The sequence below is a fragment of the Lissotriton helveticus genome, chromosome 1_1 (assembly GCF_964261635.1).
Source record: "Lissotriton helveticus chromosome 1_1, aLisHel1.1, whole genome shotgun sequence".
Taxonomy (NCBI): domain Eukaryota; kingdom Metazoa; phylum Chordata; class Amphibia; order Caudata; family Salamandridae; genus Lissotriton; species Lissotriton helveticus.
Window position 1 is genome coordinate 1,494,191,936 of NC_136057.1, and position 16,804 is coordinate 1,494,208,739.

Genomic DNA, 16,804 nt, shown 5'->3' on the forward strand with positions numbered 1-16,804 from the left:
ATCCGAGATGACACAGTCCGTGACCTCATTAGTTTGATCAGAGAAGAATGGTTGTTTAATTATTTCCCAGAATTGCCTGCTATCCTTCAGGACGGCCACGGAGAGGAGACTCTCCCAGGTTTTACGTTTGATATTATCTTGTCTAGTCTTGATGGCTAGCTTGTAGTTCTTCCTCAACGTTACAATGTCATCCCTTATCCTGGGTGTTTTCTTCAAGGCTGCCATTAGGGACTTATGTGCTTTCGAGCAGGAAGCGTCAAACCAGCGCTGCTTATTAGACACTCCCTTCCTGGGTTTTGCCAAAAGATCCTGTGAGACCTGCCCACATATGGTCTCAAAGGCCCCTATAATTTCACAGTCCTGAGCATTTGGGTTTTGGCACACCGCCACCTGGGCCTCGATTTTTGGGAAAACTTCAGCATAAAAGTTCTCCGGAACCACCTTGGCCCATTTAAGTCTTCTACCCTGGTCGGATGTGCGCAAAGTATGCTCTAATCTAGCTGGCCCCGGGATTGGCCCCATATAATCTCCCCAAGCTACCTCAAGTAAAACAGGATTGTGGTCACTGTAATGGGAGGGCACTGTACAATAGGTAATGACCCTGTTTAGGATGCCTGGTGTTACAAAGATATAATCAATTACTGTTCCGGGGTCGGTACCCGTAAAGGTAGCTATTCTTGGGCCCCCCTCCGGTTCATATAGGTTGAAATTAGCCAGAAAATCTTCTAGCTCCTCACCTGGGGTAGTATGCTCGAAGTGGGGTCCTTCGGGCCCTTCTCCCCCTTCTATGTTATTTGAACTACACACTAGCTAACAAGGGTGAATATTAAAATCTCCCAGTAGTATGTACTCTGAATCGAAGTGTGTATTCTGACTGACTGACATTAAAACAGCATCTAATCTGGCAATGTTATTGTCACTATTGTCCCTATTCCAGGAATTATAAAAATTAATATATAAAGTCCTCCTGGTGGGGCTGATTTCCCTTTCAACAATAAGGATGTTGGGAGAGACAATATTGATCTGTCTTAAAGATCCCTTAAGTTCTAGGGAAAATAAAATAGGAAGACCTCCCTTAGCTCTACCAGCACAGCTAGGGGTAGCCGCTTTGGCAAAGCTGGTAAACCCATCTAGCCAGAAATTAACAGAAGTGTCCCATGTTTCCTGTAAGGCAATAACCTTATGCCCAGAGACGAAACTAATCCACTCCTTGTTGTTACGTTTGGAGTTAATTCCTGCCACGTTCCAGCTTAGTAGCTTGCATGCCCCAGCTTCACCATTCATTGGGTTCCCTACCTCCTCTGTCGTGCCGGTGGGGTTGGCTGCTAGTCAGTCTATGTTCTCCAGACCCGACAGGGGGGCAAAACGGTTTACGGTGGCCAGCACCGAACCCTCCCGGACGTTCTGGTGGTCACGGGGTTGGCAGGTTGATGGGGTAGTTGGGCACCTTGGGGGTTGTGGAAATGTGTGAGTATTAATCCTGCCTTCTCCTAGAGGTGGGCGCCCTCCCAACCTGCTGATCCCAGGACCTCTAAGTTGCGAAGTGCGCACAGGGGGAGGGTAGAAGAAACCCAGCGGGACAGGTCTTATTTGGTCCGTTAAGGATATATCAGAGCCATCCCAGAAAAGTATATCCGCTAGGTTAGCCCTGCTAAAATTAATAACCACACAATCTCCTTGGGTAGATTTCTGTTGTTTACCGATCCAACCAACCCTCCTTGCAAAAATAATCTCATCTGCAATGTTCTCGCCACAACATTTGTCCGAACACCACTTGTTAGTTTTAGCCATAAGGTCCATGGAAGATTAAACCTCCCCCTCCCTTAATGGGGGAACCCCGATAAAGACAGCTACTAAGGGGGACGCTTCGGGTGGCAAATTAAGTTTGTATTTACTATAGGATGCTCTCACAGGATTGGGAGTGCAAAGCTGGTGCTGCGGGCGTGACTGCCCCTCCAGGGTTAGAGGCGGTGCGCCCTTGGCTGGGAGTAGTGTATTGGTAACCCCTACGCTGCTCTCAAGTTGCAAAGCCGCACATGGTGCCAGTACCAAGTCCCCCTCTCAGTCACCTTCCTCTGACCCTCACCCTCAGGACGCATCGCACTGTCATGTGGAACCATATGAAGTGGGGGGTTATTAACAAGTCTATCAATTAATGCACATTTCCTAAGTAATCCTTCTAGGCAAGTGTTTAATGTGTCCACAATGTCTTTCGCGATCCCAACGAGTAGTGGTTCAATCCTGGCAACAAAAAGGTCCTCTAAATTATCCCCCAAAAAGTCATTTGGCAAATTTGATGGACATGCATTAACAACGTTGTTATCCAACAATCTCCTAGTTGGTTGGGTAATTGTCTGCTGCCTTGATTCGGGCTGTATGACTGGTGAGGTGGGGGTAGATTCCTTAGCTGTGGGGCATATGGAAGAAGGATTGACGATTGTCACAACGGGGTCTAATGGTACCGGGGGGTTGCCATTAGGTGCAATATCACCCAAGTCCGGAGGAATGGGTGGGATGATGGTTGGTGAGGAAGTGGCAGACAAACCCAGTTCAAGCTCAGCATTGGCAATTTCCTTTGTCAATTCTCCCACCACCGATGTAAGGTAAGTCATGATTGAATTCGAGTGTCTTGGGACCTTAGCGTTCTTCCCACCCTCCTCCATGTTTGTGGCTTTCTTGCGCTTACCCATTATCACCAGCAGATGTTAGTGGGGTGGCCCAGCCCAGCCTCCTTCAGCCCCTGATGGCCACAGACGGCCCCGCCCTCTGCCCGGGCTCCGCCCGGCGCCGTCCGTGACGCGGAGGGAGCGTCCGTTGTTTAAGCACCTCCGGGCGCGTTGCAGGGCGGAAGTGGGCGGAGCAGTGTTGCTGCCTGGGAGCTGTAGTCTCCCCCTGCGGCGGCCGCTCTGCGTTGGTGAGCACGTCGGCAGGGAGACCAACAGCGTGAGCAGCCCAGGGATCTCTGCAGGTGTCAGCCCCGTGAAGTATGACCTTCTTATAGTTCACAGCCATAGTTTTTGTTTTCTTTAGGTTTATTTTTAATCCACTGCGCTGTGAAAATGAGCTGGTGGTGTTTAGAAGATGCTGAAGGCCAGTGGGAGTACGACTTATTAGGACCAGGTCGTCGGCATAGAGGAGATTGGACAGCGTGATGTCTCCCAACCGTGGGGCATGCAATTTTGTGCTGTCCAGTTCCCCTGGGAAGTCTGCCAGAAAAAGATTAAACAAGGTAGGGGCTAGGACGCACCCTTGCTTCAATCCTTTGAAGGTGTTAATTCGCCTGGAGAGGTGCGTCCCGTCTCCCAGCTTAATCTTGACCCAGGTGTTAGTATGAAGTAAAAGTAGCTGCTTCAGGGGGGGTTGCGGTATCCCCCATTTTTCAAGCTTTCGCCAAAGTTTGCCTCGGTCCACATGGTCGAAGGCTGAGCTGTAATCGATAGAACATAGAAACAGCGAGCTCTTTCCTGCTTTGGCCGCGTCTGTCAGCAGAGTTAACGCCATGAGATTGGTGGTAGTTCCTTGTCCTCTGCAAAACCCTGTTTGATTTGCCGGGATTATGTGTTTTGACGCCGCCCAAGATGTCAATTCATCCAATAAAATGCCAGCATAATTCTTCGCTTCTATGTCCAGTAGAGCGATCAACCGATAATTGGAAGGATCACTCCTGTCTCCCTGCTTGTAAATTGGGCTTATGGTTGATCCTTGCCAGGATTCCGGGCAGGTTTCTAATTCCTGTATGCCCACAAAGAGTGGTGCTAGTGTGCTACTCCAGAAATCGATATTGTATTTAAATATTATTAGCGGTATCCCATTTGGCCCTGGTGCACCTTCCGATTTCCCCTTCTTTATTTGCGTTTTTATCCGATCCACTGTTATGTTGATTTGTTCCCTTATGAAACGTGTTGGTGTGGCGTTGTTATTTGCCCCGTCGTTCTTCTTACGGTCATTTTTTACCATTGTACTTTCCGTGGGGTTTCCAGACCCTTGTTCTTCCTTTCCTTTTTCGTTGTCCTTCTTTTTATTCTCTGTTTCTTGTGTTAACAGGGCTATGGGTTTAGCTTCGTCGGTTAGGTTAAAGTGATTGTGCAAATACTCAGCCCAAGCTGCCTCTGATATGTATGAGTTTATTCCTTGATGGCCTGGCCGCTGCAAACTGTGAATTGTTTGCAAAAATTTAGCGCTGTTTTTTAGTTTCGAATCGTACTTTTTTTTTGCCCAGAGTTCATAATTCGCCTGTCTTTTGATTTCCCAAGTTGCCTTTCTTAGGCTTGCTTTTAAACCGCGTAGAGCGTCCTGCAATGGCTCTTTTTTAGGCTGTATACGGAGTTGGTTCAAAGTTTGCTTTATGTTCCGTTTAAGTCTTTTTATCTCCAGCGTGTTTGTCTTTCTCGATGCAGACTTGGGAAGTTTGCATTTGGATAGCCTTGGTTTTGTTGCATATTTGATCCCGAGAGTCTTTGTATACCACTCCCAGGCCTCTATTGGGTTTACAGCCAAATTGCCCTGAACCAAGAGCTCCTTCGCGTTTGAAGACAGTTCTTCGATGTTATCTTGTTTGTATTTTATGCGTTTGAAGTCTGATGTATATTCGGACGTAGCGCATGCCCTGACTTCCGTGGGGTTCTCTCTGATTATCCTTAGTACGATTTCTTGTGGTAGATGGTCGCTTTGATCACTAACACCCAGCTTAAATGATTTGATGATCTCAAATAGAGGGAGAGTTGCAAATGTATAGTCTAGGTAGGAGGAACTTGTTGCCATGTGGTAGGTTGATGCTGGCGGGGTGTCTTCTTTGTACCGGCCGCTCAGCGCCCTTAGATTTAATTGCTCTAATTCTTTTAGAAGTTGGTTCGAACACTTGGTTTGTTTAGTTGAAGGTGGTCGTGCCTGAGTTGGTATTCCCCAGGCTCTGTTAAGTTCGTGTACCAGGTTTTCGTCCGTTGCGCTTCCAAAAAGAAAGCGATTAAAGTCTCCTGCCAAGATTAGATTTTCAACTTCCCCCTCGTCCAAGATTCTTGCTATCTCTTTGACCAGTTCTCTTGCACCTTTCCGTCTACACTTCGGGTATATGTAAGAGTTGATCATTACAAGGCGGTAGCACTGATTTCCGGTGTTGATTGTTATCACAGTCGCATGTGTGACGTTGAGGGCAATGGTTTTAATCTTTATTTCCTTCATTGATCCTACTGTGAGGATTGAGGCAAAGATCGTCAATCCACCTGAGCTATGGCCAAAGGGAGAGGTCCTGGTAGCTGGGACGATTTGTGTCATGTAGCCTTCAAGGGCTATCTCAGCTTCTTCCCAGGTTTCTTGCAGTAGTATCAGGTCAAATGTCCTCAGGTATTTTAGTGTTTCATGATCGTCCAATTTATGAGTCAGGCCATTGATATTCCAAATACATATTCTGAGGTTGTTCAATATTGTGTGTGTTGAGGGCTGGACGGGGGAACCTTGTCATTGCCCACCTCTGTTTGTTATTGTACGCTGTATTATATCCAGATTAGGAACCGTTGATTTCGTTATTACCGTTTTGATATATGATTGTAGGAAGGTGGATATCTGACTATGGTTACCCCCAAACTTTTTGCCTGGTGTTTAGCTGGTTTTTGACATAGGTGGCCTGGGATCCTGCTATTCAGGGCCCCAGGCTAATTGCTCTCTCCTTAAAATGGACTCCATGTACCTTAGGTACATACACATTTGGAACTGGTTCACCTTATTGGCCCCTGTAACAGTGTACCCAGGTACCCAGGGCATAGGTGCTTCCAAGGCCTACCAGGGGCTGCAGCATGTATTATGCCACCCCTGGCCTGGCCTCCATATTTGACACAACTGGCTGATCACTCAGCTGGGGTAAGTCGGTGTAACCACCCCTTACTTAGGTGTAGTATGCCAATACCTAACCTAAAATGGACACATATGTTCCTATCAGTCACTCCTATGGAAGGCCTCATCAATCCTGGAGGCAGAGTGCTTGGAAATATGTGAGATAGTGCTCTGGCATGAGCTGAGCCTGTCTGCAGCTTTCGGAACCATGTCCTTTAGCTGTTTCATGATACTGCCATACCATATACTTTTAAGTGCATTATAATCCTCGCGGTTAAATGCTATCTTGGGTTTGGCTTTATCAAAACATGTCGAGTAAGGTGTCATACGAATTGGAATACTACACCCTCGCCAGTTCTGGCGACGGGGGTAGCATTCCACCCTTCTAGAGGGACACGACATGTACCTAGCCTGAACCTCGGTTAAAAGTTAAACAGAGCCTTAGCATCACAAGATGGATGCTGCCACCACAGACACAAGTCTGACCTCCTGCTGCTGGGAGTCCTTCCAGCGAGGGCAGCTTGGACAAAGGGTTTCCTGCCTGGGGAGGTGCTAGCACCACCCCAGACAGGATTTTGTGTATTGGGTAGGACAGGACTGAATAGAATCAGACATGCCTGGGGCACACAAGGTGTCCCTGTGCAAAGGCCAGTTCAAACTGGTGCTGGGGCCTTCCAGCCCCAGTCCTGGCGCGAAACTGGACAAAGGAAAGGGGGTGTAACCACTCCCCTTGCTGGTCCCCCCCAGATTCGAATAAGAGTGGGAGCTGTGTCCTGAGACTTCAGATCATCCTGAATCAACTTGAAATACAGAAGAAGACTGGACTTCGACATTCTGCTGCTCTGAAGATGGAAGAGAATCTCCCTTGTGGCCAAGGAGTGACCACCCTGTGAACACAGGCACCAACCAGCAACTCGACGTCTGCTTTGCCGTCGCCTCCCGCCGGAGCCCGAGCCCAGAGCCTGACAAGACCCAGACTCCCAGACTTCTCACAGCCCGATCCATAGTCCCTGCAAAGAAGGGATCCTTGGAGGCATCGAGAGACGTGGGACCGGACCTCTTGGAAGACCCCCGAAACGCTGACTGCGCAGCATCAGAGGCACACTCGAGGCTGTGCTTTGGGGTTTGAGAAGCCCCAACCTCGAGCAGCCCTTGCACCAAAGATCAGCCCCCCAGAATCTCCACGATCTGTGTGGGGCCCTTTTGCACCGTGCCACTCGACGCGCCATCCCGGCCACTTGCCACGTGGCTAGCGGCCATCTTGGTGACGAAAACGACAAACTACACTGCTGGTCTGGTTGCTCCAGACTGGCCCTTGCCACCCTGAAAAGGAGCAGCCGCTCTGACCTTGCTGGTCCGAGTGAGAAGCTTGAATCACTTCCTGCGTGGCTTGCTTTAGCCAAGGCCTGTTTGCTCCAATCAAGTTGCCGACACTGCCATCAGCGAGAGCCTGCGTGGGACAGCTCGTGACCGACTCCTGAACATCCTTGACCTCTTCGTGTCCACGTGGCTGCAGAGACAATCTTCATGACATCACCTGTTTGCACCCGACATCGCCTGGTTCCGTCCTGGTTCCACGGTAGTCACTGGCTAGTGACTTTGAACATTGTCCCCTCTGCTTTCAGGTCTTCACCTCTTCAGATCCACCCGTGGATCCACCGGAACTCTTCACATCGAGCCGCCTGCAGCATCTTCAGCTCCAAGCACCATCGACCTGCGTGACGAAACCCAACACTACTTCGACCCTGTGCACCCGCTTCCTGTGGGTGAGGTAACTCAGCTCCGCCAGTGTTCCCACACTGGTACACACCTCTAGTGTCTGTGTCTAAAGTTTCATCCTTCTAGGTCACTCGGAAGGTTCCTTAATAACTAACTTTGTAACTTTTACGCACCATTGACATTGCATTGGTATTGCGTGCACTTTCCGCACTGCACCCGAGTCCCGCGGGCCTTTCCCGACTTCTTCACTGCTAGTCCCGATCAGCTCCAGCGATTCCCCAGGCCCTAGGGCTCTTCACTTTCCCCATAGTGGTTCTTATACCACTATTTTAGTATATGGTTTAGGTGGCCCCTAGGGCTCATCCATATTCGTGCAACTTTTGTGTATTTAAACTGTGTTTTGTTTTAACGCATTTGCTTCTGTGCTCATAAAGAGTATCAGGGTTATTTGTAGAAATAAATCTATATATATTTTCAATATATATCTGTGTGGTGTCCTTTCATTTGGTATTCAAGGGGATTGTGTATGGTAAAACAGCTTGCTTCACATGCCTTTACAGAGTTTAGCCTAAGACTGCTTAGTCCATGCTACCCCTAGGATAGCTTGTCTATAAGGTTGACTTTACAACCTGCACCATAAGGGTTGCTTGGCATGGTACAAGGTGATCACTAGAACTAGTGAGCAGCATATACCAGGCCAACTTCTCACATTGGTGAGCAGCGGATTGGGATTTGAGCTTGCTGTTGTTTTACCATTACAATCTTTGAAAGTATCATTTGAAAGATCATACAGGTACCTGATAGGTACACTAAAACAAGACTAGAAATACTTAAGTTCTACTGAACTTAGTTGTTGTAGAGGATAGGGAGTAGCACACCCTGACTACAACTACTAGATAGGTTTTGTAGGAAAACACAAGTGTAGGTAGATTGCAACACATCCACCACACTAGAGCAATGTCTGGAGCAGAGGGATCCACTGGACCCAACTCTGTTGAGAGTGACCCTCCAAGGGCACCATCCAAATTTGCTATCTTTCCATTTAAGGAACTGAGGCAACTGTGTTCCATGAGAGGAATCAAAACAGGTCCTACTCCTACAGCAGGACACCTCAGAGAGCTGTTAGACCAGTCTGAAGCTCTAAAGAACTCCAAACCAGGCCCCTCAGGGACTGGTGAGGAAGTTTCTCCTTCTGAAGATGATAACCCTGATGCCCCTGCCCCTGTCATCCAGATAGATGAGGAAGACCAGACCCCTGGGAATACTCAGCCTGAGGAAGAGGAAGAGGAGGAGGAGGAGGAAGAAAGTGATTCTGATGATGGTAGAAATAGCCAGGTGTTAGTCAGCAGGCTTAACCAGGCTAACTTAAGCTTATTTGGGACTGAAGGTGGGTCCAACCCATTCAGACCCCCAAATGGACTTAACCAGGAGCATAGGAGGAGGAGGAATCACTCAGGTGAATCCAATACTTCCCATGTTTCTAGAGGTTCTCATGGCAACTCCAGAAGGGAGTTGACTAGCCCTCAGAGAAGGGAACATGAGGCCAAAATGAGAGAGGCTGAACTTAGGATCCAGAGGCAAGAGTTAGAAGTTGCCCTGGCCAAAGAGAAACTTGCTAGAGCAAGGCAGCCTAGGGAGAGTGGATTAGAATCCACTGGTGGCAGCACTATCCCTAAGGATAAAGACAGGTCCTATGACAATAGAAACCTGAGTAAAATTGTGCCCCCCTACAAGGTTGGGGATGATATCCACAAGTGGATGACTGCACTTGAGAGAGCTTGCAAAGTACAGCAGGTCCCTCAGGAGCAGTGGGCAGCAATCTTGTGGCTCTCCTTTGAAGGTAGAGGCCGAGACAGACTCCTCACAGTTAGTGATGGGGATTCTAGAAACTACCTAGTCCTGAAGAGTGCTCTGATTGATGGGTTAGGCTTAACCACTGAACAGTACAGGTTAATGTTCAGAGATACCCAGAAGACACAGACTCAGGACTGGTCTGAATTTGTTGAATGTGCCACTAAGGCTCTGGAGGGCTGGTTGCTGGGAAGTAAGGTTACTGACTATACAGGATTGTATAATTTAATTATGAGAGAGCAAATCTTAAGTAATTGTCAAAATCAGCTTCTACATCAGCACCTGGTTGACTCTGATCTGACCTCCCCACAAGAATTGGGTAGGAGGGCAGACAAATGGGTCAGAACCAGAATCAGGCCTAAGAACCAGGGTGGTGACCAAAAGAAAGAGACTACCAAGCCTCAAGAGAAGGGTGGGGATAAAAGTAAGGAAAAGACTTCCCCAGGGCCCCAAAACTCCAAGGATGGGGGTGGGTCCCAGACACTTCTTCAACCCAGAAAAAGCCTTATTGTCATACCTGTAAACAGGTTGGGCATTACAAAACAGACAGCTGTTGTCCCAAGAATGGCAATAAAGAGAATATACCTCCAAAGCCAGCTCCAACACCTCCTGTTACTGTCAGCAGTAATCCCCCAGGAAGTGGGAGCACATCCAGGAATCTGGGTGGGTTTACTTTTGGAGGACAGGTGGAATCTGGCCTGTCCAGGTCCCCTAACTCAGATACTCTTGTCTATGAGACTGGCATGGGGTTTGCCAATTTCACTGCTTGCCCAAACACTTTGAGCAAGTATAGACAGGAGCCCCTCATCAATGGCTTGAAAGTTGAGGCCTTTAGAGACACAGGGGCTAGCATCACCATGGTGGCTGAATGTCTAGTCCCCTCAAGGCAAATTTTACCTGATGCCACATATCAGGTGACAAACATTGATGGAATAGAAACCAAACATCCCATGGCAGTAGTCAATCTTAGCTGGGGAGGTGTCACTGGCCCCAAGAGAGTGTCAGTGTCAGCAAACTTGCCTGTAGATTGCCTGCTTGGTAATGATTTGGAAATCTCAGCCTGGGCTGATGTTGAACAGGAAACCCATTCTAGAATGGTAAATCTACATGGAAAGGTTAGTGGGGCTGTGATGGCTACAGCCCCAATCCAAGATGTCCTTCCTGAAAAGGTTGGTAGGGCTGAGCAAACCTCAGCCCCATCTTCAGCTACCTTCCCTCCTGAAAAGATTAGCAGGGCTGTGATGGTAACAGCCCATACCCAAACTGAGTCTCCTCCTGAAAAGGTTGGTGGGGCTGTGATGGCCACAGCCCAAACTCAAACTGATACATGTGTTGTGAAGCCTGAAAAGATGGATCACTCCACACAAACAGAGAGCATTGAGGAGGAAGAGAAATCTCCCTCCCACCAGACTTTAGGAAAGGATCAGCCTCCTCAGGGAACTGATCTTACCCCTGATGAAGGAACTGCCCCAGAGGTAGTCAGGCCTAGCCTGACAGAGCCTCTGATGTCAGTGGACCCTTCTCAGGTGGGACCCAGTCTGGAGCAGGTATCCTGCCCCTCTCTACCTTGCCTTACTCAGCCCAGGGCTGCAGAGGACAAGAAGGACAGTGAGCCCCAAAGGGCCCCCTGTCAAATAAAGCACCCCCATCAACAGATTAGGGGCACCGAAACTAGTAGCCCTAGTGAGGTGAAAACTTTGAAAACTCCTGAGGGAGCCCCCTTAAAAGTAGTTAGGGACCTCCCACAGATGGATTCTGTTGGGCACAGCCAAACCTGGGACCCCAAGGCCCCAAACCTGACCTGTCCCTCCAGTAAGCCAACAATAGGGACCCAGCCTCCAGCTTTAGGTAGCCAGAGGTTGACCCTGAGAGCACAGTGCAACTCAGTCAAAGAAAGAAAGGCACACATGGTGGAGAGTGATTGGAGGAAGCTGAGTCCTACAGAGGAATCTCACTTCAGTACTCCATCCCAACACCAGCCTTTAACTTTGCAAAGACACACCACAGGTAGAGATTCCCTATGGTGGAGACCCTCAGATACCCTTAGGGTGAGGGATTGCTTAGTGGACCATGAGACAGGGGGTAACCAAGCCAGAGCTGGTACTTCCTTATATGGCCACTTAGGCAATATAGGCTTACCTGGTCAAGGATAGCCTTATCTCCTTTCGTTTGGGGGGGGGGTTATGTAGGAAGGTGGATATCTGACTATGGTTACCCCCAAACTTTTTGCCTGGTGTTTAGCTGGTTTTTGACATAGTTGGCCTGGGATCCTGCTATTCAGGGCCCCAGGCTAAATGCTCTCTCCTTAAAATGGACTCCATGTACCTTAGGTACATACACAATTGGAACTGGTTCACCTTATTGGCCCCTGTAACAGTGTACCCAGGTACCCAGGGCATAGGTGCTTCCAAGGCCTACCAGTGGCTGCAGCATGTATTATGCCACCCCTGGCCTGGCCTCCATATTTAACACAACTGGCTGATCACTCAGCTGGGGTAAGTCGGTGTAACCACCCCTTACTTAGGTGTAGTATGCCTATACCTAACCTAAAATGGACACATATGTTCCTATCAGTCACTCCTATGGAAGGCCTCATCAATCCTGGAGGCAGAGTGCTTGGAAATATGTGAGATAGTGCTCTGGCATGAGCTGAGCCTGTCTGCAGCTTTCGGAACCATGTCCTTTAGCTGTTTCATGATACTGCCATACCATATACTTTTAAGTGCATTATAATCCTCGCGGTTAAATGCTATCTTGGGTTTGGCTTTATCAAAACATGACAAGTAAGGTGTCATACGAATTGGAATACTACCCCCTCGCCAGTTCTGGCGACGGGGGTAGCATTCCACCCTTCTAGAGGGACACGAGATGTACCTAGCCTGAACCCCGGTTAAAAGTTAAACAGAGCCTTAGCATCACAAGATGGATGCTGCCACCACAGACACAAGTCTGACCTCCTGCTGCTGGGAGTCCTTCCAGCGAGGGCAGCTTGGACAAAGGGTTTCCTGCCTGGGGAGGTGCTAGCACCACCCCAGACAGGATTTTGTGTATTGGGTAGGACAGGGCTGAATAGAATCAGACATGCCTGGGGCACACAAGGTGTCCCTGTGCATAGGCCAGTTCAAACCGGTGCTGGGGCCTTCCAGCCCCAGTCCTGGCGCGAAACTGGACAAAGGAAAGGGGGTGTAACCACTCCCCTTCCTGGTCCCACCCAGAGGAGGGACCTAGTAGGTGATCCGGCCCCCCAGATTCGAATAAGAGTGGGAGCTGTGTCCTGAGACTTCAGATCATCCTGAATCAACTTGAAATACAGAAGAAGACTGGACTTCGACATTCTGCTGCTCAGAAGACGGAAGAGAATCTCCCTTGTGGCCAAGGAGTGACCACCCTGTGAACACAGGCACCAACCAGCAACTCGACGTCTGCTTTGACGCTGCCTCCTGCCGGAGCCTGAGCCCAGAGCCTGACAAGACCCAGACTCTCAGACTTCTCACAGCCCGATCCACAGTCCCTGCAAAGAAGGGACCCGTGGAGGCATCGAGAGACGTGGGACCGGACCTCTTGGAAGACCCCCGAAACGCTGACTGCGCAGCATCAGAGGCACCCTCGATGCTGTGCTTTGGGGTTTGAGAAGCCCCATCCTCGAGCAGCCCTTGCACCAAAGATCAGCCCCCAGCATCTCCACGATCTGCGTGGGGCCCTTTTGCACCGTGCCACTCGACGCGCCATCCCGGCCACTTGCCACGTGGCTAGCGGCCATCTTGGCGACGAAAACGACAAACTACATGGCTGGTCTCGTTGCTCCAGACTGGTCCTTGCTCCCCTGAAAAGGAGCAGCCGCTCTGACCTTGCTGGTCCGAGTGAGAAGCTTGAATCACTTCCTGCGTGGCTTGCTTTAGCCAAGGCCTGTTTGCTCCAATCAAGTTGCCGACACCGCCATCAGCGAGAGCCTGCGTGGGACAGCTCGTGACCGACTCCTGGACGTCCTTGACCTCTTCGTGTCCACGTGGCTGCAGAGACAATCTTCATGACATCACCTGTTTGCACCCGACATCGCCTGGTTCCGTCCTGGTTCCACGGTAGTCACTGGCTAGTGACTTTGAACATTGTCCCCTCTGCTTTCAGGTCTTCACCTCTTCAGATCCACCCGTGGATCCACCGGAACTCTTCACATCGAGCCGCCTGCAGCATCTTCAGCTCCAAGCACCATCGACCTGCGTGACGAAACCCGACACTACTTCGACCCTGTGCACCCGCTTCCTGTGGGTGAGGTAACTCAGCTCCGCCGGTGTTCCCACACTGGTACACACCTCTAGTGTCTGTGTCTAAAGTTTCATCCTTCTAGGTCACTCGGAAGGTTCCTTAATAACTAACTTTGTAACGTTTACGCACCATTGACATTGCATTGGTATTGCGTGCACTTTCCGCACTGCACCCGAGTCCCGCGGGCCTTTCCCGACTTCTTCACTGCTAGTCCCGATCAGCTCCAGCGATTCCCCAGGCCCTAGGCCTCTTCACTTTCCCCATAGTGGTTCTTATACCACTATTTTAGTATATGGTTTAGGTGGCCCCTAGGGCTCATCCATATTCGTGCAACTTTTGTGTATTTAAACTGTGTTTTGTTTTAACGCATTTGCTTCTGTGCTCATAAAGAGTATCAGGGTTATTTGTAGAAATAAATCTATATATATTTTCAATATATATCTGTGTGGTGTCCTTTCATTTGGTATTCAAGGGGATTGTGTATGGTAAAACAGCTTGCTTCACATGCCTTTACAGAGTTTAGCCTAAGACTGCTTAGTCCATGCTACCCCTAGGATAGCTTGTCTATAAGGTTGACTTTACAACCTGTACCATAAGGGTTGCTTGGCATGGTACAAGGTGATCACTAGAACTAGTGAGCAGCATATACCAGGCCAACTTCTCACAATGATGACCTCCCTTGGCGGCCTGGCGACTGACTGAGAGCTCCTTTTAGAATTGATGTAGCTTTGAGCGGGTGTTCTTTTTCACTCTCCTTTAAAAGCGGTGTTGGGTAGGCTGGCTTTCTACCTAGTTCCAGTCTTATTCCCCAGTGAACGAATTTGTCAAGTTCTCCTAAAATCCGGTCGACCAGATCGTTAGACGCCCATGTTGTCTTTGTCGTTTCTGGTTTGGTCTGGTCGAGTGCAGGTTGGAATTCGATTAGAAGTAGGTCGGTTGAGATAATACCTTCCAGACCCTTGATCGATGTAATTAATTTTAATATGTTTCCTCTGTTCAAAATGTCCATGCGGCCCTTAGATTTATACTCAGGAGTGAATATTAGTATGTTTGTCTTCTTTGATGGAGTGGCTCTGGGTATTCGGGCAGCGGTTTGTTCGGGATAGATGACCCCGGTGAGGGATTGATCATTGTTGATGTCAATTGTGTCAGTCAGTCAAAATATCTTTATTCGATTTAGTTAAAAATCATACAAAGAGATAAAAACATTTCATACACTTTAAAATATATACAATACAAACTATTTACACTAACATACAAATCATTTACAATAACATACAAATCAGAGCATACGTAGGATTAATAAAAAGAAGGAAAGCCAATTTTAGTTCATGTAGTATTACACCAGGGTCAAGTATCATAATTAGCACAGTTTTAAAGGGGGCCATTGTTCTGGTATATATGTTTTTTGGTTCTAACTGCTGCCACCAAGAAATTAGCCATACAAAATGTGGTGCGTATGTTGTTCAATGATTGTAGGTAGAGCAAGGCTGGTCTCACTTGTGTGAAGCCAGCCTCCTTTAAAACAGGTAACAGATGTTTTTTCCTTGGCTCTAAATAAAACCCACAAAACATAACAAAGTGCATGGTATCTTGGGTGGAAAAGTGATCACAACAACAGGGGGGGGCTAGTTCAGGTTTTTCCCATGTTTTAAAATTGCCCAAATAAAAATGTAACAAATTAAACGTAAACTTAGTTAGGAGAAACCTATGAAATGGGATCGTAACGAAACCAAGATTAGGTGCTAATGCAAATGAATTTATAACCAGATAGTGTCTCCTCACTGTTGGTTTCGCTAGTTCCTTTTCCTCACGACATGCTCTTGCCCTACCCATGAATTGCTTTTTAATCAGGTCAATATCCTGGGTCTTGATGTCCCGAGGGGATGTAAAGAGCTCTGGTCGTCCCAGGTCTGAAAACGTCTTCATCAGATAGGCCAGCCATGGGACCCTTTTAAAATGGTCTAAAGACAAGACATCAGCCATGATCTTATGGTTGAGTGGCAGATCTTCATTAAGCCAGGTCTTCAACCAAAAGATCAGGGGTGCCATGTTCAGCCCGTCAGTGAGGAAATCTAAGCCCACCTCCATATGTATGGAATAGGTCGGTGTAGACTGAGGGACAGACAGGAGGGTCCGTATAAATCGGTTTTCTGCTTTCTGAATTGATTCCAGGTTTACGTAATCCCAAAGGGGTGAACCATATGAAGCCAAAGCGACTGATTTACTTTTATAAATCTTCAGAAGCGCTTCCATGGGCCTAGCGCCTAGCCTGCCCGCAAATCCCATGAGGGCTGCCGATGATCTAATCACCGCGAGCCTCTTTGCCCTCACCTGAGGTCCCCAGGATCCTCTCTGATCGAAAAGAACCCCTAGGTAGGGGAACGTGGAGACTCTGGAGACGACCTCACCCTTACAATCAAAGATTTTAATTTTCATCTTGCTACTTTGTCGCCCCACGACCAAGGTATGGGACTTATTTGTGTTTATTTTTAAGTCCAGCTGGTCCATGAATGTACCAAAAGCATCCAGTAGGCGTTGGAGGCAGACGCCAGTGCGAGCAATCAGCCCAGCGTCGTCCGCGTACAGGAGCGCGGGGATCTTAACTGCTCCTGCACGCGGGACGTCACCCTCAACCTCCTCCAGGTGGGCGCCCAATCCATTAATGTAGATGGTAAAAAGCAGAGGGGCTAGTATACAGCCCTGCCTAACCCCCCGCATGGACTTAAAACGGGACGTACACCTTCCTTCATTGGTGACCCGCACCGCAGCGAAGAGCTCTTGGTGAAGAGACGCCATGAACTTGACCAGTGCCTCATCTATCCCCATCTTCAGGAGGGTCATCCATAACTTAGACCTGTTCACCAAATCGAAGGCCGAGGAGAGGTCCATAAATGCTAAAAACAAGGACCCCTCCTTGGCCACCGTGTATTTTGAGATCAACAGGTGTAAGTTAGAGCATTGCTCAACCGTTCCTTTCTTTTCTCTAAACCCGTACTGGATCTCAGCCAGCCCTCCACAACTGTCTATGTTATCCCTCAATTTGGTCAAGAGGACTCTGCCTAAGATCTTTACTGCAGAGTCCAAGAGGGATATGGGCTTATAACACCCAGGATCATCCCGCTGGCCCTTCTTAAAAATAGGG